At 42.0% G+C, this 20,968-nt stretch overlaps 1 long non-coding RNA gene across 3 annotated transcripts in view; it reads left to right on the top strand.

Annotated features, from left to right (window-relative positions):
* The window catches only part of LOC146397674 (uncharacterized), a 33,204-nt gene extending 20,298 nt beyond the window's left edge, over positions 1 to 12,906 (top strand). The window contains exons 3-6 of one of the 3 annotated variants that reach the window (XR_014824538.1): positions 920 to 1,054; positions 4,551 to 4,668; positions 5,536 to 5,670; positions 9,376 to 12,509. This is a non-coding gene — a long non-coding RNA (uncharacterized LOC146397674). Of the gene's footprint in view, positions 1 to 919; positions 1,055 to 4,550; positions 4,669 to 5,535; positions 5,671 to 9,375 lie in introns of those variants that run through there. The other 2 variants (XR_014824540.1, XR_014824539.1) reach the window with 2 other exon arrangements.
* The last annotated feature ends 8,062 nt before the right edge of the window (positions 12,907 to 20,968 follow it).

Genomic DNA, 20,968 nt, shown 5'->3' with positions numbered 1-20,968 from the left:
GATCCACTCCATTGTCCTTGCAATAAATCTCCCTTTTCTGGTGAAACTAGCTAGAATTACATTTTTGTTATGTGCAGCAAAGATTTAGAATTAATGCTAACATTAAGATAAAGACACGAGCTCTTTGCTTCTGTATTAAGAAACCAATATTAATTTTTCCCAAAGGACTAATATTAGGCCAGTTGCCTAGGAAGTACTGGGAAGCGTCTTAAAATGCAGATTTTAGGGCACCCTCTTACAAGTTCTGGTTCGGGATATCTGCAGTTTGGCCTGGGAATCTGTGCTTTTAAACAATATTTTCAAGTGATTCTGATTCACAGCCAGAATGTGGCAAAAACACTTTTGTAAATGCTTGTAGGACAAAGTAATATAACTCGAAGATGGTGCAGGTCACGCCAATTACAGTACATCATCCGTACTGCAGCTTGAGCACCAATTCGGGGGTAAAATTAAGCGTTTCCTCTTATGGGGTTATTGGCCCTTTACTGTGTTGGGACAAGGAGAAGAGAGATGACAGTGCAGTAAGACCTGAGGGTAAAGGCTTTGGTGGAGAAGGGGGAAGAACTGAACGTCAGAATGGAAGACCTTACTTAGGGAAAAAATGAAGAAGTGATGGGTGGGCATAGGAAGTGATCCTTTATCTGCCTGCCTCATAGGGGCAATCACAGCATTAGGCATCTCTGGCCAGAAGCAAGGGGAAAAGCAAAGCAGAACAAAACTCTTTTGGTGGAAGAAGTCACTTCCATGTCTTTGGGTCTCCTTCCTTGACCTGGCCTCTGCTGGGAAAGAAGTTCATAGATGTAGAGGGTATTTCTCTGATCGTTGCCTCCTCACCTGATGGGCCTTTGCCAGCTGGGCTTCTTGGGAAGAATTGCTTCTATCCCCAAACTGACCCTGCTGTAATTTACATTTACCTCAGCATCTCTCAGAAGTGCAGGTCATCAGCAATTCGTAGAGCAGCTCTAACCACAATCAAGCTCGCAAGGACACTCATGAGAAGTTTTTCTATTTGAGAAACACAAACAGCTCCATCGATCTTACTAACACCCTAGAGGTAAGTGTGAGAACCATCAAAATGGTCTTGGGGTTGGCGTGAGGAGAGGGATGGCATAATGATTCGTGAGTTGTTTCCGGACTTTGCCAAAAAGCATTGCTGGGAAGTGGAGACTGGGTGTGGTTAAATTTTCAGGATCTTAGAATGTCATTGCAGGCAGGAAACTCCAAGATTATCCAGTGCATAACCCTCTGAGCCTCTGAGAAAGGAAGTGACTCTGTCCAGAGTCACACATGTAGTTGGTGGCAGAGCCAAGTCTAGAATTTAGATCTTCCCAAATAAGCTCAGTGTTCAAGAATACGCTCTACAAATAGTAAGTCCTTGTACTGTAGGCCCCAAACAAAATTACTATGAATAAAACTCATGACCGTGTGTAAGGCATAAGAAGAAGATACTCAGTATGACAAGCAGAACTGTTAACAGTGCTTATATTAGTCCCGATTGCCATAACAAAATTCCACAGTCTGGGTGGCTTGAGCAATAGATATTTATTCCTTAGAGTCATAGAGGCTGGGAAGTCCAAAATCAAAATGCCAGTGAATCTGGTTCCTGGTAAGAACTTTCTTTCTGGCTTGCAGGCAGATAGCCACCTTCTTGCTGTGTCCCGACATTGTTAAGAGATGGAGGGCAGGGTGAAGAGAAAAAGAGCACAAGTGAGAGAGTTCTGGTGTCTGTTCTAACAAGGACTTGAAGGAGTTCCCGTCGTGGCACAGTGGTTAACAAATCCGACTAGGAACCGTGAGGTTGTAGGTTCAATCCCTACCCTTGCTCAGTGGGTTAAGGATCTGGCATTGCTGTGAGCTGTGGTGTAGGTTGCAGACACGGGCTGGGATCCCAAGTTGCTGTGGCTCTGGTGTAGGCCAGTGGCTATGGCTCCGATTAGACCCCTAGCCTGGGAACCTCCATATGCCACAGGAGCAGCCCCAGAAAAAGGCAAAAAGACAAAAAAAAAAAAAAAAAAAAAACCAAAAAAGAAAAGGACGTGAATCCCATTGTCTAGGACGCCACCGCTTATAAGCACAGCTCACCTAATGACCTCCTTAGAGACTGTATCTCCATACAGTTACATTGGGGTTAGGGCTTCAACATAGGAATTTTGGAGGGACATAATCAGTCTATAGCAGAATCATCTTTACACTAGTCCTCAGCCTCCGTCTTTCTGTCACATGGTCACACTAATAATGTAGATGAAGGTAGGTACTTGCTCTCACTGCCAACACCAAAGATACTGTTCATGAAAGAGGAGGCAAAAGTGTCTATCTATCAGGAATGGCACCTTAACATCTATTTTATTTTCTGTGATGTTTCCTAGGAAGGGAGAAAACGTCCACAGGAAAGATCACCCTGCATAAAACCACTAATACTGGTGATGCTCTTAGAGAGACAAACAGAAATGTCAATGTTAGTTGGCTGGAATGAATAGTGTACAGGCTGAAAAATTTATACATATCCCTTATCTGCAGTTCCAAAATCAAGAAAGGTTTAAAATCTAGTTGTTTTTTCTGTAAATGTGCAGCAAACTCAGGTGGTGGCAAAACCTGACCTGTCAAAATGCAAGGCTGTTTTAGAGTCTTTTCCCACTTAATGAGAACATTCAGATGTTTGGTTGAAGAGATGGTAAAGCATTTGATTAGGAGATGCTACCCCCGATCCTGCTGGGGTATTTGCAGTATATTAAGAAAGGTCCCAAACTGTCTCTCTGAAATCAAAATGAGTATGAATTCTTGAAAAACATCTGGCCCCAAAGGTTTTCAATAGGGAAATTAAAGTTTGTACTGAAGTGACTCTTCTGTTCCAAGGACCAAAATTACATGTGATGTCATAGCGGGGAGGGAGGCAAGGTTAAGCCAAGAAGACTGTTTGCACGGAGTTCCCAGGAAATGAGCTTTTGCCAGAGTCATCAGAACAAGTCTGGGTGAGAAGGTGACAGAGTTGTGCAGAATTGGCACTCTTGCATCTGCCTGACTCCAGTTACTGCAAGTGGGGGTCATGGAATTCTTCAAATGATAATTTTTAGGTCAATGTATATGAATATATACTGTGTAGGCTTCTGAGGAGGAGAGCCATGGTGATTGGAAACAGCAGTAGAATGTAGCTGTTTGAGGAATTTGGTGATACTGTCTGATTTGGCAGGTTCATCTCCAGGGAGAGGCTGACTTTCTGCTGTTTCCTTCTTACTCATCTCCTCTTGTTGCCACTTGGCCAAATCATTTGATCTTTGGGCCTCCTTTCTTTCATTTAAGTGTAGATGGTGTGAATAGCTTTCCTTACCATGTTCTGGATCAGTACATAAAATATCATTTAAGGGATTTCCCTTTGTGGCTCAGCAGTAACGAATCTGACTAGCATCCACAAGGATGTAGGTTCGGTCCTTGGCCTTGCCCAGTGAGTTAAGGATCCAAGCATTGCCGTGAGCTGTGTTGTAAGTTGTAGGTGTGGCTCAGATCCTGCATGGCTGTGGCTATGGCTGTAGCTCTGATTTGACCCCTAGCCTGGGAACTTCCATATGCCATAGGTGTGGCCCTAAAAAAAAAAAAAAAAGCAGAAATATAGAAATATCATTTAAAAAAGACTAGATCCCACACGAGCCTTGTTTGGAAGGTTACTTGATACTACAGCCTTTGGTTCTAGTACTATGACCTCTGGGTTTGGAGTCATGACTTTAGTTTCATCCTTGATGTTAATTTCCGTGACCTTAAACATGTCACTTCACCTTTCTCTAGACTTGTTTCCTCCTTTAGAAAACAAAAGACTTAGAACGGGTGATTTTTTTTTTTTTTTTTTTTTTTTTTTTAATTTCTTGGGCCGCTCCTGCTGCATATGGGAGGTTCCCAGGCTAGGGGTCTGATTGGAGCTGTGGCCGCCAGCCTATGCCAGAGCCACAGCAACGCGGGATCTGAGTCGTGTCTGTGACCTACACCACAGCTCATGGCAACACCAGATCATTAACCCACTGAGCAAGGCCAGGGATCGAACCTGCAACCTCATGGTTCCTAGTCGGATTTGTTAACCACTGCGCCACAACGGGAACTCTCAGAATAGGTGATCTTTGAGGTCCCTTTTATGGTTAACACTGAACCTATAAATAATAAGATGAATAATGGTAATTATAACAAGGGCCCAGTTTGTTTAGCAATTTATAGCTTATAGGCAACTTTCACATCTGTTAAGCCATTGAATACAAAAAACCTATTAGCATGTGCTGGGCAACTAGATATTATTCTCTCTAAACAAGTTCAGAAAGAAGAGAAGTTACTTGATCAAGATCACAGAGCAAACCAGTGTCTAATAAAGACAGGGCTAGACCAGGTCTTCCGACGCCCTAGATGCCTAGCCTCTGTTCTTTCCACTCCACCTCACTCCTTCACTGATTTCAAATTGCCTTGCTCAACAGCATCATGAAAAGGCATGCATGCTTGTGTGTTCACAAGAGAAGAGCATTTCTTTTAGCCGGTTGTAGGCAAACAGATTACTTATACCATGTTTTGGCCTGCAGTAATTGTTGGCCCCAGGCTTGGAGCAGGAGCTTGGGTAATCACGGGAGATGCGAAGCAGCGAGTGCGACAGTGCCAACGAAGTGCTTAATCCATGCAGGCTGGGAGAAGCAGAAGGAGGTGAGGAGGCTCAGTGTGGGATGAGGTGCCATGGTCAACTGCAGGTAGCCAGAAGAAGCACCCTTGTAACTGCCTCCCGTCCAAAAATTTTCTAAAACCTCGTGGGTGAGCCTGTGTGGCATAGTATTTTCGGTCTTTTGACAGTGTGGTGTTTAGGGAGACAATAGCCAGGAAGTGTTTCAGTTTTTGTTAGTCAGGACATTGGTTTTCCTTGCTAGCTGAGAAGATATTGGCCGATGCCATTTCAGAAATGTATGAGAGAGGAGAGTCCCACCTCTCTGGGCCTTGGTTTCCTTATCTGTAAATGAACCTGGCATTCAAGGCCCTCTGCTGTCTGGCTCCGACCTTCTGTACCACTATACCCTGTATCCAGATGTCTCTTGGCATATGCAGGGAGTTGGTTCCAGGACCCCCTGAAATTCTGGAATCTGCTTACACTCAAGTCCTTTATATAAAATTTGCAGCATTTGCTTGTAACCTAGGAGCATCCTCACCTCTACTTTAAATCCTCTCTAGGTTATTTCTAACACCCGATACCATGTCAATGCTGTGTAAATAGTTGCCAGTGTGGCAAAGTCAAGTTTTGCTTTCTGGAACGTTCTGGAATTTTTTAATACTTTCGATTGGCAGTTGGTTCACTGTGGAGCCTGTGGGGATGGTGGCCAATTGTACTTCAGAAAACCTGACTTCTCTCTTGCCCACAGGGCAAGCGGACTCTGCTTTTGCTTCTTCAAGGCCCTCTCTCCTTGATTTTTTTTCTCCTCATGGTTGAATTCACCCTGTTTTTAATGCTGTGAAGCTGTCCCTGGACCCCCCACCGGAAGCTGGCAGTCTTCCTAACCTAGCCGTGACTTGTTTGACTTGCAGATGTTGCTCATCCAGTTCCACCTTGTTCGTTTCATGTCCCGTGCTGTTGCCCAGCTGGGATCCTTGAGGACAAACACATCACTGTGTCCTGGCCCCTCCCCAGGGCTGTGCATGCACTGGCCAGTGAAGCAAGAGGTGAGTAAATACCTGACGGCGTGAAGGGATCAATGAGATCTGAGATCACTTGTAACCCAGCTCTCTGTGATTTAAAGGCAACAGGATACCTGTTCTGAAGCAAGGTTAACAAGAATCCATTTTAGAAGTAGGATGCTTTTTACAAAGTTGAGACCTGTGCCAATCTAAACCTAAGCTATTTTGGCTGTATTATTCTTGTTTCTTTAAAAAAGAAATCCATTCAAATGTAGGTGCCATGTAGTAGAAAAAGTGCTGCCTGGGGAGGGTTAATTTTAACATCTGTTTTGTTTCTAATCTCTGGTGTAACTTTAGTCAAGTCCCCTTTTTTGAGTCCAATTTCTTCAACCCGAAGGTAATAAGATCTGTTCCACAGGGTTGTTGGGAGGGGTTAAAATGTGATAATGGATATGAAAGTGCTTTGCAACTGAAAAGAACTCCACCTATAAAAGGGGTTTTTAATATCATTATCATTATTGTTATTTTAGAAGTCATTTCCATGGAATGCAAATGCAGTCTCTGGAGCTCCTTTGAGCCTCTAAGTGTACAGATTGTATTTAGAAGTTTATATCCTGCCCAATATGGGATTGAACAACAGCCAACTAATGCTAATAGCCCTTAGTTACAGAATGCCTGCCCTCTGAGCTCAAGAGCTGTGAAAAGCTGGAGCCATCATTCCTCAGTCAATTTCCATTGTCATTCATTCAACAAATGTTTTCTGTATGTCTGCTGTGTGTCAGGCACTACTTTTGACAGTGGGTGGGTGGCTGATACTGTTGATGTCTTATTACATTGGAGGAGATTGCAGATCCATAGAAGACAAGGGACTTCTACAAGCCATGTGCAAAGATAGGGTGGGGCCCCTGGGGTGCAGCTCAGAGATTAGGGTAGGGTAGTGCCAACATCATGCAAAGAAGAATTGTCTCGGGAACTGAAGCTGGGCACTCCTGGTTTGAGTCACGTCTTCATCTACAGCAAAGTGTGCCTTTGCCGTATTTGCCCATAATGAGAAATGATGTCAGTGGCTAAAGGCACACTGTCCCAGAGCTGCCTCCTGCAGAGCCCTGCTCGGGCTGAGACACATTTCACACAGTTGCAGTTTCACTTTTATCCTCCAGAGAGAACAGGCTCTTTCTTCCAAGTGGAGGGTTTTTAAGTTGCAGGGATAAAAGCTCCCCTTTCATGTGTGAACGAGTCAGCAAGGATGTGGTAATCCAGCCCAAGGTGCTACAGAGGAGCATGAAGCATGTTTCTCCTTTTCAGCCTTGTCCCCTCTCAAAGACATTTCCTACCAAGGGTTCTGAGTGAGCTTCCACAGCTTTAGCCAGAACGGGGAAATTACATCGATCATCGGTACCGTTTTCAGTGGCATGGTTGGTACAGTGAATTCAACGCATTGGCGGAGAGATTATGGACCTAGAGAAAGACAGAGAGATGATGAGACCTTCTCCTTCCAAAAGGTCACTGTGGGGCAATTAAGAACATATAAAATTAATCATGGAGTTCCTGTCGTGGCACAGTGGTTAATGAATCTGACTAGGAACCATGAGGTTGCGGGTTCGATCTCTGGCCTTGCTCAGTGGGTTAACGATCTGGTGTTGCCATGAGCTGTGGTGTGGGTCACAGACGCGGCTCAGATCTGGTGTTGCTGTGGCTCTGGCATAGGCTGACAGCTCAGCTCCGATTAGACCCCTAGCCTGGGAACCTCCATATGCCGTGGGAGCGGCTCAAGGAATGGCCAAAAGACAAAAGACAAAAAAAAAAAAAAAAAAAAAAAAAAAAAGAACATATAAAACTAATCAGAAGGGGCCATTGGTTCAAGAGATAGTTCTTTTTTTTTTTTTTCACCCTTTTTTTTTTTTTTTTTGTCTTTTTGTCTTTTCTGGGGCTGCTCCTGCAGCACATGGAGGTTCCCAGGTTAGGGGTCTAATCAGAGCTGTAGCTGCTGACCTATACCACAGCTCACGGCAACGCCGGATTCCTAACCCACTGAGCAAGGCCGGGGATCGAACCCGAAACCTCATAGTTCCTAGTCAGATTCATTAACCAATGAGCCACAACGGGAACTCCCAAGAGATAGTTCTTGACAGAATTTGTTTATCTGAATTGTAATTCTTCAAAGAGCAAAAAGAATTTGGTGGAACCAAGAAAGATTTTCTGTTTTGTTTCTAGAAAATGGTATTTGGGACAGTTTTGTAGGTAACTGAAAAGGATTTGGGGGAAAAAGATTATTAATTTGTTAGAAAGTTCATTATGAAAGATAAATTCTAAAGATCTACTGTGCAGCGTAGTGCCTATAGCATATACTATAGAGTAACAATATAGTTTGTTCACTTAAACATTTGCTGCCAGGGTAGATATGTTAAGTGTTCTCACCCTCCCACCGCCTCCCCACACACAAGGACAAAACCACCACCACTGACATTAAAAATAAAGAGACACAAAGGAACTTTTGGATGTAATGGATATGTTTATTATCCTGATGGTGGTGATGGTTTCAAGGGTGTATGCCGATGTCCAAACTCAGCAAATAATACATATTAAATACATGACTTTTTTTGTGTATCAATTATACCTCAGTAAAACTTAAAAATTGCATGGGAAGGGTGCATTCCAGAAGTGAACAGTGTCCTAGAGACAGGGAAACAGCAGCTGCTCCTGGGCACCTAGAGTGGTCCTGTTAAGGTACGTTGGATGGTACAGTAGGCAAGTGCTGTGGGGAAAGGTTCTTTGGAGCCACCATGACAGCAAACTTAACTTCTGTCTAACTGGATACATCGTACTTTGAATGTGCTATTTGGGAGCATTTAATGATTGTCTGCATACAGCCTAAATCTTTGGTCAGTAATTACTGATTCACAGTTCATCCAGTCTCCTATATGCCATGATTGCTCTGAGCAATTGGAAAGCTGGCTTCTTCTCAAATAATAAATGATACTGAAATTCCTGATGAGTAAGGGCTTAGAAAGATTTATCTACCTGATGATGATTTTCCTACCACTGCTTTGGTTGGGATTTGGTGGGAATACCACAAATACTTTGCTTGCCTTTAGCAAAATGGCCAGAGAAATTCAATAACCATGAATAGGTCATTAGTTTTATTTTGATAAATAACATTTTGGCTTGGATGAGATGAAAAAAAATTCTATTTTCATTTTGACTGTATTCGCTTGAATTACAGAGTCATCTTTCTCCTTGGTGTAAATAATATATATTATTATAAATATATATACATAAATAATATATAATATAAATGTATGTATATTATACATATATATTATTGGTTTAAATAATATATATTATAAATTTATATATATTATATATTTGCTTGTTAGGGCCGCACCCATGGCATATGGAGGTGTTCAGGGTAGGGGTTGAATTGGAGCTGCAGCTGCTGGCTTACACCACAGCCACAGCAACTGGGGTCTGAGCTGTGTCTGTGACCTACACCGTAGCTCATGGCAGTGCTAGATCCCTGACCCAGGGAGCAAAGCCAGAGATTGAACCCGCATCTTCAAGGATACTAGTTGGGTTCATCACTGCCGAGCCACAATAGGAACTCCTACTAGATATATTTTGAAAGTAGTTTTTTCCTGTTCTTCACTTAATTGTAAAGATCAAAATAGATTGCTCTGTTGTCGGTGATTTAGGAGTTGCTGTGTTTACCTAACTTTTCAGTTTTTGTAAAAGTAATCTTTCCACTTTTAGGTACTGCTGTTTCAAATTTTATCAAGTGATTACATATAAGAGGGTGTATACATAGCGTCACTCTTTTTGAAATACCCAGAACTCCAAACCAGTGATCAAGGAGTGAAACATAGTGGATTGGACTTCTTCCCAGGATGTAGGTGGAATGAATTCCACAGGGACCCTACCCCTCGTCAGCTTTGTGATGTTGGGCAAATGTACCTGCTGTGGGCCTTGATTTCCATTCAGGAAAAACACCTTTCTCGCCTTCAACCAATATTTAGTGGTATCTGTTAGATGTGGGGCACCGTGCTGGATGGTGGATGTATGATTCCGTGGTGCTTTCCTTCACAACGCGTAAACTCTGAAAGGGGAGCCCTAAGGTCACTCAGCAGTGTAAGCCGTCAAAGAGGGATGTCTGGTTTTTTCTGAGAGCCCAGAGTTAGGAGCATCACGTGGCACCGGAGGATGTAAGGAAGCTTCCTGGTGGGACTGATGCATGTGTTGAATTTTGAGTGGGCTCGAAAGCAAGGGCAGGCAGGGAGTGTTCACAGCTGGAAGTGCAGCAGAGATGAAGGCACAGAGGCAGGACACAGTATGACGCACTTGGGAGAACAATGAGAGAGAGAAGTGGTTGGAGAGAAGGGTAAGCATGGGGGGAGGTGGGACGTGGGTTGGAAATGTGAAGTCCCTTTTAGGCTAAGCTGAGAATAAGTAATGGTAGTAATATTATGTAATAATAAAGTAAAAAACTGCCAGTAACCTTTTGTTGACTGAACTGAAAATAGAAGTCGAGCCTATCTGTAGATTTTTTTTTTTCCTTTTATTTTTTTAGGGCCGCACTTGTGGCATATGGAGGTTCCCAGGCTAAGGGTTAAATCAGAGCTACAGCTGCTGTCCACACCACAGTCACAGCAACGAGGGATCTGAGCCACGCCTGCAACCTACCCCACAGCTCACAGCAACGTCACAGCCTTAACCCACTGAGCAAGGCCAGGGATCAAACCTGCAAGCTCATTGTTCCTAATTGGATTCATTTCTGCTGTGCCATGACAGGAACTCCCTATCTGTAGATTTTGAAGATTGGCAAAATTAGTACTGCAGAGTGCCTAGCTTTTTACCAGTCACTTCAAATACACATCACACCATTTCACAAATGTAAACAAGGATTAAAAAGATCTGCTGGCTTACCTGAGACCTATTAATAGTATCAAGAGCCGAGGAGGTATGGAAATGATGTCCTGCCACGATATAAAATTTTACAACTGTTCATTTAAATATTCACCAGAGTGCCTTGATAGACTAGTTCAAATATTAGCGTATTCTGGAGAATAATAAGAGTTCAATTGCCTGGTAGTATTTATCCTACTTTAATACTCCTGAACATAGACATTCAGGGTATTTTTCATTCTTGGCACAATTTTATGAGCATTCAAATTAAAACAATTTTTCACATTTATTGTAGCAGTAACATTAAACACTAAAAAGGTTAAAGTTAGAGATTATAATGGGAGAGAAGTGTTGAAACAGTTCACCAGTGATGACTGATTTCAAGCACAAGCAAGGCTTAACAATGTTAGCTTTATAGATTTATAACCTCGTGAAGCTTAGGAATAATCATTCACAAACTTGAAGAGTTGTAAGCTTTAGAAATGTTTAAATATAAATGGAGTTCCTGTTGTCTCTGTGAGGATGTGGGTTCAATCCCTGGCCTCATTCAGTGCATTAAGGATCAGGTGTTGCTGCAAGCTGCAGCTTAGGTCATAGATGTGGCATAGGCAGGCAGCTGCAGCTCCAATTCAACCCTTAGCCTGGGAAATTCCTTTTGCTGCACGTGCAGCTATAAAAAATAAAAAGGAAATAATATATACAAAGCACATAAGTGGCTAATAATTGCAGCATCACTTTGCAGACTTTATGCCACGTGTTCTCTGTGTCCCTTCTCCAAGGGAAGGGCAGATGGGAGAGGAGGTGAGCCAATGGAGCTTCTGTGGGAGCAGAAGCCCTGGGACGCATTAGGCAGAAGGGCTACTATCCTGAAGCTTGTTCTAGAACTTAAAAGAGTTAAGGAGGAGAGAGAAAAGCATAGCTGAAAGGCCAGAAATTGGTCCTTGCACCATGCTGATTAGGGAGGTGAGGTAAATGCAAGTCAGGTGCAAAGCTGGTGGCCAAGGAGAGAGAATCCAGGATCAGATTTGCTGAGTGGTTGAGGTCGAAGGATGAAGATCTAAATTTGCCTGTGGCCCAGATTTCTTTTGTGCAGTCTCAACAACTTGGAAAGTCAAGGCAGGCCCGTTGAAGGAGTTGTGCCGGAAAGGGTAGGTCTGGAGGAAAATACGGGTGCAAGATTGAATCTGTGCTGTCAAAGAGCAAATTTGGTGGGACAAACAACCATGAAAATAGTCAAGGGAGATAGTGCCAAGGGCTTTAGTGGAGGTAAATAAATTACACTGGGAGGCCCCTCCATGCGGGCACCTCCTCTGCTCCAGCAGTGTAACAGCTCCCTGAAAGGGCCAAAGCTATTGGTGCAGAAATTAAAACAGGCCCCTCAGATTTGGTGATGACTGCATCCAGAAAAGGAAGCCCTGGCAGTGTTAAGGCTCCCACCTCAACTCAGCATGGTTTTCCTCTTCATCCCCTCACCACTCCAGCAACACCAGACTATTTGCTTCACCTCAAATCCACCCTTCACACTCTCTCCACTTAGGGTTTAATGCTGAAACATCTGCTAGAAATGGCATTCAATTCTTCACTGGAAAGGCTTTTTCATCTTTCAGGGTTCCTTGCCCCTTCTCTGATTGGTAAAGAAGTGCACTGGCTCTCTCGGGTGTCTAAGGGCACTAGTTTATCCAAACACTAGTGTTGGAAGATGTCTTATCTACCAAGTATATGTCCTTGAGGCATGTGCAAAGGCCAAAGATTTAAATTCTGGAAGTGACTGGTTAAATTTCTAACTCTACAGCTCACTTGCTGTGTATTTGAGCAAATAACATACTGTCTTGGAGTCTGTTTCTTTATCAGAGTTTTTATGGGGATCTAATAAAATAATGGCTATAAAGCACCCAGCTGATCATAGACAAAAATTAAGATGTTTGTTAAATTCAATGTATGGAATTCACAATATGAATGAATATAAATATAAACTAGTCAAGTATTATCCTGGGTTTTAGTGGCTGCCTTCAGCTTGTTTGATTTCATACATTATCCCACTCATTTTGAAAAATTCGCAGATGCTACACAAGCCATTCTCTTCTTTTAGCAATTTTACTAGTGATGAAACAGAGACATTTTAATCTTATTGGATATTTAACCCACAAAGAAATATGTTTAAGTTAATTTCATAAACTTAGATGTTTTCTCTTGATTTCTCTTCTGAATTCTGATTTTCAGTATATCAGTAAGATGGAATGAATGATTACATTTCTTGTTCTTTTTCCTTTCAGCTTGATTACATTCAGACTCCCATGGTCCTCTAGTCAGGGCCTGGGTAACACTTGTTGCACGATCTCCACTTTTAATTAAAAAAATAAAAACTCAAATAAGGCACCATTCCTTTGGCGATTCTCCAATCTCCATCTGTGCTGCCCCCAAACATCTTTCTGTACTTACAAGACATTAGTCTTTTGGCACTATTATCCAGAGCAAATAACACTGAATGTAATAATAGCAAATGATTTGGCATGTGCATCATTGTGGAGATAATGTTTACAAATGCACAGTAATGTATCTTGCAAGAATATATCATCTTTTTAAACGTGCTTCTCTAACAGACTTACATTCAGTTGAGAAAAATCCCACATCCATTATTAGAAAAGTAAAATGACTCCGTATTTACGCTGGGAGTTTTTTTTTGTTTGGTTTTGTTTTTTGCTTCTTAGGTCCACATCTGTGGCATATGAAAGTTCCTAGGTTAGGGGTCAAATCGGAGCTGTAGCCGCTGGCCTTCACCACAGCCATAGCAATACATGATCCAAGCTGCATCTGCATCTATACCACAGCTCATGGCAATGCCGGATTGTTATCCCACTGAGCAAGGCCTAGGATCGAACCCGCATCCTCATGGATACTCATCGTGTTTGTTACGGCTGAGCCACAATGGGAACTCTCTGGGAGGATTCTTGACACATGGTGCTATATTCAGCCATGGAAGCTAACATCTCACTTAACGGGGGGGAAGAAAACACCTCTATTCAGGGAGAAAACCAAGATCAAGGTACATAAAGTTCCTTGCTTGAAAGAAGAAATAATACTAGACACAGAAGTAAAGGAAAGGAGTAACAGGATCAAACAATAACAGTCAGTTACGTTCAGTACTTGCAACTGGAAAAATCTATGAAATATTTGTCATTCCTGCATTACTTTGTCCAAATCATCCTTCTTCCCTTGACTGAGTCAGGATGCTGGTTCAGCTTGCGGAGGGTTATGGAGGCAAGCCGAAGGATTGTTAGGACTGTGTGGGTGGGTGATATTTGGGGAAAGGTGGCATTTAGGGATATTTGACATTCCAAGACCAGAGGGATAAGAAAGGCTAAAGAAAGCTCAGGTCTAAGAAGAAAAAAGTAGAGACCTTTGTTTTTGGAGAGCCAGAGAGAATAAAAATAAAGCAGGATGATGAGCAACGTTGAGGGACCCAGCAATAGATCTGGTATAGAATAAGCATTGTTATTCAAAGCTCACTTTTACTTGCTCCTGGGGTATGATGAATGAGTATATCAACTGAATTGAAAGTTCTAGGAACAGGAGTTCCCATCGTGGCTCAGTGGTTAATGAACCTGGCTAGCATCCATGAGGACGCGGGTTTGATCCCTGGCCTCGATCAGTGGGTTAAGGATCCGGCATTGCCATGAGCTGTGGTGTAGGTCCTAGACATGGCTCAGATCCCAAGTTGCTGGGGCTGTGGCGTAGCCTGGTGGCTTCAGCTCCAGTTTGACCCCAAGCCTGGGAACTTCCATGTTCTGCGGTTGCAGACCTAAAAAGACAAAACAAAAACAAAAACAAAACACTTCAGAAAGTTCCAGGAAAAGTGTGGACCACCATTCATTTAGTCACTTGCTGGTCGATTCTTTACTGAATTCAAGGTACCATTACTTTAGGCCTGCTATGTGCTGGACACTGTTCTGTGATAGGAAGACCTCACCTTTGATATATAAATAAAAGATACATATGGATGTAAAATACTGGAAATAATATGGAGCATCGTAGTTCCTCAGGGAAAGTTTTAACTGGATTTTGGAGTCTAAGGCAGTTTCCTAGGCTGAGAAAGAGTGAGCACAACATCTGTCCAGTCCCACAGCTCTGTGAAACTGAGTGTGTCCTTTATTACAGCCTTGGATCCTCTGCCAGCATGATGTGGGTGATGAAAAGACAGAGGGGAGACAGGGGCAGTTGGGCGGGTGTAGAGGAGACTGTTTTGACTGGATTTGTAAACTCTTTGTTCGGGGGTTAAATGGTGTTAAGGGGGCCTAGGTGATCATTCTTTCTTCACTTCACCCTACTTTCTTTTGCACTCCAGTACTTTGTACTTCATCCACATAAGGGAGGGTCAAGTGACAGAGAGCCAGGAATTGAGTGTTAAAAGGACTTTGGATTCAAAGAATTCCAAGTTCAGAGCCAAGAGTCTCCCCCTCTGTGGGCCTCAGGCTTCTATAATATAAACTAAAGAGCACAGTGGCCTTTGGGGCTCTGACCTGGATGCCAAAAGCAAGGTGACATCTTGTGCGATAGCCAAGGGCTAGCATAGTCTCTCATGAGAAGTAAGGTCCACATATAGAAAACTCTGGTGTCGGGGCTGGAAGGGGCCTTCCAGACTATTTCGTCCAAGTCCTTTCTTTCACAGAGGGAGAAACCAGAATTAAGCCTCAACCCTTCCCAATATCCTAATCATGACAGCTATTAATTATTAATACCTTGCAGTTCTCCAAAGGGAAGGAAACAATGTTGACTGAATGAGTTTGGAAGGGCTTGGGGAGGCTGAATGAAAGTCCTGCCAGTCATAATATAGAGGCATAAATTGAAAATTGGGTGAAGAGCAATAAATATTTTAAACTGAGACAGACTTTCAGTGGCTGAGAGAGGGCCTGGAGGCACTAGTAGCATCATAGTCTTACAACAGCAAGGCCTTGAGATTACCTGGGAACCCTCTGTGCAGAAGAGATTCCATCTCTAATAAATCTTTGTCTTTGCTTCCTTGACATCTAGTCCAATAGAGTCATCTCAGTGGGATAAAATGATTAAATTGGAAAAAAATGAGAGATTCTGGAAAATGTCCTTTAAAAGATAGCAAATACAAACACCCATGCGTGTTTGTGTGTGTGTGTGTGTGTGGTAGATTGTAGAGGGTCAATATTATCAGCACTTGGTCACGAACCTCCAAGTCCCTGTTAAGAATGCCCTTGGGCTAGTACACCAGTGGAAACTATCACGGTATTGTATTCTTTTGCTGTTATTTAATTTCATTGGCTGGAAGTACTCATTAATCTTTCCCTCCCTTTTTGATAGTGGATTTTTGGTGATAGAAACATGGTTAATGGCTCCATTTCTGCATTTTGCTTTGTCTGGGTAGCCACAGCCACTGAGCGAACTGGTATTTGAATCTAAACATAATCCAGGAAGTGTTTCACTAAGTAAGAGCACTGGTAGTAAAAGAAATCTTTGTTATGCCTCACACAAATGATACACTTGTACCACATCAATCAGGCATTGTGTAGGATGCATTGTGAAGGTTGTCTATTGCTGGTAACACATTGAGTACAGTGACCATTTTCCAGCTCTTCAACAAGAACTTCCAGTTTGTGTTTATCAAGTGAAATGAGGAGGGTTCTGAAATAAAGTTTGCAGTGTTAATACCGATAGGACACTTCCTCCGGCACAAAGAATGCACATCGTTTGGAGAAGGCGGTGATGAAATGGGGCGTCCATAGATTTAAATGGTAATCTTGTTTATAACTTGCCACCGGCCTTGGGAAAAGTTTTTTTCTCCACTCTGAGCCTCAACTCACTTTTTACTTTTGTCCAGTACATGTCTGGACCACAAGATTTATGAAGTTTCTTGTAGCTGTGAAACTACAGTGTAAACACTGTGAGTCCATAGATTACTCCAGTATCTGGAAAAGTACCTGGCATATAGAAAGCTTTCCATAAATATTTTTTCAATTAGTTAATGACAGGCTTTGGTTATATTTATTGACTTTTTAGGACTACTTTTTCATGTGTTATTTTTAAACAGAAAAAAATATCAACCATCCATGTATTTGGAATTTTGGAGAAGAGTATAGGATGAGGAAATGGCTTTATTGAAAATGTCTGTGTTCTTCTAAGGCAGAATTTTTATGGTGCATCTTTTTTTTTTTCTATTAAAATATAGTTGATTTACAGTGTTTTGCCGATTTCTGCTATACAGTAAAATGACCCAGTCATACGTATCTATATCTATATACATACATACCTCTTCTCATATTATCTTCTATCAGGGTCTATCTGAGGAAATTATATATAGTTCCCTGTCCTATACAGTAACCTTATTGTTTATCCATTCTAAATTTAACAGTTTGGATCTACTAAGCCCAAACTCCGAGAGCCTTCACTCCCTCCCCCTTGGCAACCACAAGTCTGTTCTCTATATCTATGAAATCTGTTTCTTTCTGTAGATAGGTGCTTGTAGATTCCACATATAATTGATATCATATGGTATTTGTCTTTCTCTTTCTGACTTCACTCAGGGTGACAATCTCTAGTTGCATTCATGTTGCTACAAATGTCATTCTTTCATTCTTTTTTTATGGCTGGGTAATATTCCATTGTATGTATGTACCACATCTTCTTAATCCACTCATCTGTCGATGGACATTTAGGTTGTTTCCCTGTCTTGCCTACTGTGAATAGTGCTGCAGTGAACATAGGGGTGCATGTATATTTTTGAATTAGAGTTTTGTCCAGATATGTACCCAGGAATGGGATTGCTGGATAATATGGTAGTTCTATATTGAGTTTTCTGAGGGACCTCCATATTGTTTTCCATAGTGGTTGTACCAGTTTACATTTCCACCAACAGTGTAGGAGGGTCCCCTCTTCTCCACACCCTCTCTAGCGTTTGTTATTTGCACATTTATTTTTTTATTTTTATTTTTTATTTTTTGTCTTTTGTCTTTTTTTTTTTTAAGGGCCTCACCTGCAGCATATGGAGGTTCCCAGGCTAGGGGTCTTATTGGAGCTATTGCTGCTGGCCTATGCCAGAGCCACAGCAATGCCAGATCTGAGCCGCATCTGCAAACTACACCACAGCTCATGGCAACACCAGATCCTTAACCTACTGAGCAAGGCCAGGAATCGAACCCGAAACCTCATGGTTCCTAGTCGGATTCGTTTCTTCTGTGCCACAATGGGAACTCCTATACATTTATTAATGATGGCCATTCTGACAGATGTGAAGTGGTACCTCATTGTAGTTTTGATTTTCATTTCTCTAATAATTAGTGATATTGAGCATCTTTGCATGTGTGTTTTTTTTTTGGCCGTCTGTATGTCTTCTTTGGAGAAATGTCTGTTTAGGTCTTCTGCCCATTTTTCAGTTGGATGATTTTTTGTTGTTAGGTTGTTATGGTACATCTTTAAAACTTGATGTACATTTGGTCTCCTTTCATCACCAGAATCCAAGTACTGAATTGGTCTTCATAATGATCCCAACCAGATTCAATAAGTTAACTTTTGCATGTCATTTTGCTTTGTTGTTATTATTTTTGTCCTTTTTTGTCTTTTCTAGGGCTACACTCGCAGCATATGGAAGTTCCCAGGCTAGGGGTTGAATTGGAGCTGTAGCTGCCGGCCTATGCCACAGCCACAGCAACACAGGATCCGAGCTGCATCTGCGACCTACACCATAGCTCACAGCAACACCGGATCCTTATCTGACTGAGCGAGGCTAGGAATCGAACCCAAAATCTCATGGTTCCTACTCGGATCTGTTAACCACTGAGCCATGATGGGAACTCCTTGCTAAATTATCTCCAAAGTGAAAGGGGGCTATCAGTTAAAAATATTATTCCCCAATATTCTGCTTTGACTAATTTCAACCCATGTCTACTTGGGGGGGGGACCTCAACATTAATGAGATTGGCACATCCCAGTTTAAGTGGGCATTATGCCAGTATAACAGATGGGCCTTGAAATTGTCAATTGATAGCTCATGTAGTAAACCTCTAATATTGTCAAGTGGACAAAGTCTTTAACAAGAAATGTCAAAAATGTTTGTCATTTGGCCTCCAGATGCCTTACCCATGCGTCATTATTCTGCCTCAGTATGCTGTAGATCTCTTTAGACCTTTAATTGCCCCTAGAGAAATCACTGTTAAACCATGTGGACAGATGATTCCTTGACAAAATACACCCAGATGACCTGCATCCCCTTCTGCCACTTCCCATCTCTCAGATAGTTCCTTAGTTATCTCCACTGCATACCGGAAACCTGCACCATTTCTTTTGAAACTTTATCACTTGCCATTTTCTTCTTGGGAAGACTAATTTTACCGTCACTGAAGGAACCTCACACATAGTAGGTAATCAAGTTATGTTTCCTCTTTAAGGGACAGACCCAGTCTCTGCAGTATTGCCATCCTTGTATGGCGTTGTCACATTGACTCATCACCTTTTTCTCCTTTGAAATTTTTGTCATTTATTTCATTCATCCTTCCTCTATAACTAATTTCTTCCAGCCTCCTAGACTGTCTCTGAAGGCATGGCCTTACTATGAGCCTGCCTCAGAGATACTTGACTCTAAGCTTGATCACTTATAGTCTTTGTCCAAGAACAAACACCGAACACATTTGTTAACTGCCTTGTGATCCTCTTTCTGCCTCTGGCAGGTCACTTATGATCCTGTTTATGCCATTAGGACTGCTGACTGAGATTGCTGATTGCTTGCTTCCCACTTGCCAAGTGAGCTGGCTTTGTGGCCATGGAGAAAGTTTTATTTCATCAAACTCTCATTTACTCCTCAGGTATTAAATGAAACCTTCTAAGTTCCACACACTGTTTTAGGTGCTGGAGTGAATGCATAGATATGTTTTTTGTCCCTGTGGAGCTTATATTTTGCTGATGGTTTGGAATGATACCCTGAGTAGAGATGGTCAGCTGTTGCATCTTACAGGGAGTACTCCCTTACAATTGTGAGCTGATCTTAGCATCACCATCAAAAAGAGTTCTTAATGGTCAGCTGTTATTTTTTTAAGGTAGATTGTCAGTTATAAAAGATGAATAGTAAGAAAATAATTGGGTGAAAGAAAAGGTCACAGAGTCCTCTCAGTTTATAGTCAGCACTTCTGGAAGAACATAATGAATATGTGGGGAAAAACCTCTGTGGACTGGTAACTTATTTGACATATTAGCAAGACTCCGTAAATTGTTAATTATAATTTAATACACTGATGTTAATTAATTCCAATAATAAACATTGTTTCTTTACATTCTAGTAGGGAATACAAAAGCTAGAGAATCTGAATATGCCCACATAACCAGTCAATTATGTGGGTTAACCAGAATTAGGCTGGAGTGTCAGTGTTGGCGGTCCTACTCTCATTCAGGTTTGTAATATAAGTACTATGGTCATATCGTTTATTCAGACTAGGACAGTTTTTGATGGTGAAAGGGTATACAACAAATGCAAGAGATCTAGTCTCACTAATTCTTGGCATTTTGAAATAGCAGGTTACCAGGCTATAAGTCTGTTTTCCCTTTTCCAAGTTCATCTTCAGTCAAGGTCATCATAACCAGGTCAGATGATTTCTTATTAACACTTTCATGAAGAAATTCTGCCTTTAAATCCTCTCCCATTTTGTTTTATTTTGAAGTTTTATGGCTACACCTGCAGCATATAGAATTTCTTGGGCCAGGGATTGAATCCAAGCCACAGCTTCAGCAACACTGGATCCTTTAATCCACTGTGTCACGCTGGGGATTGAACCCACACCTCCGAAGTGACCTGAGCTGCTGCAGTTGGATTCTTTTTTTTTTTTTTTTTTTTTTTTTTGTCTTTTTGCCTTTTCTAGGGCCACTCCCTCAGCATATGGAGGTTCCCAGGCCAGGGGTCTAATCGGAGCTGTAGCCACCGGCCTACACCACAGCCACAGCAACGCAGGATCTGAGCCACATCTGCGACCTACACCACAGCTCACGGCAACACCAGATCCTTAACCCACTGAGCGAGGCCAGGGTTTGAACCCACAACCTCATGGTTCCTAGTCGGATTTGTTAACCACTGCACCACGACAGGAACTCCTGCAGTTGGATTCTTAACCCACTGCGCCATAGCAGGAACTCCCTCCTTTCCCATTTTAGTTGGGGGTCAGGTAGATGGCTTGAAGTTTCCAGCCTCTAATTCCCAAAACTTACCGACTGGCTAACTGCCCAACTTTTGTGCTCCCACTCTACCTACGATGATCTCTCTCTTAGACCTTACTATGTATTTTAAAATCATTTATGTTTCTGTCATCTTTAATAAGCTTTATGTTTCTCTAGGGGAGAGATATTTTATTCATACTTTAACTTCTCTGTAGCTGATTGCTCATCTTTAAAATACAGATAATAGTACTAAACCCATCGAGTTTTAGTGAGAGAATAAAAT

This window comes from Sus scrofa, chromosome 13 (assembly GCF_054392235.1).
Source record: "Sus scrofa isolate SSC_HxYL_T2T_F1_AM1 chromosome 13, Sscrofa_HxYL_maternal_Yorkshire_Landrace_v2.0, whole genome shotgun sequence".
In the NCBI taxonomy this organism is placed as follows: domain Eukaryota; kingdom Metazoa; phylum Chordata; class Mammalia; order Artiodactyla; family Suidae; genus Sus; species Sus scrofa.
Note: the sequence above shows the minus strand (reverse complement) of the source record. Positions and strands in the feature narration are given on the sequence as shown.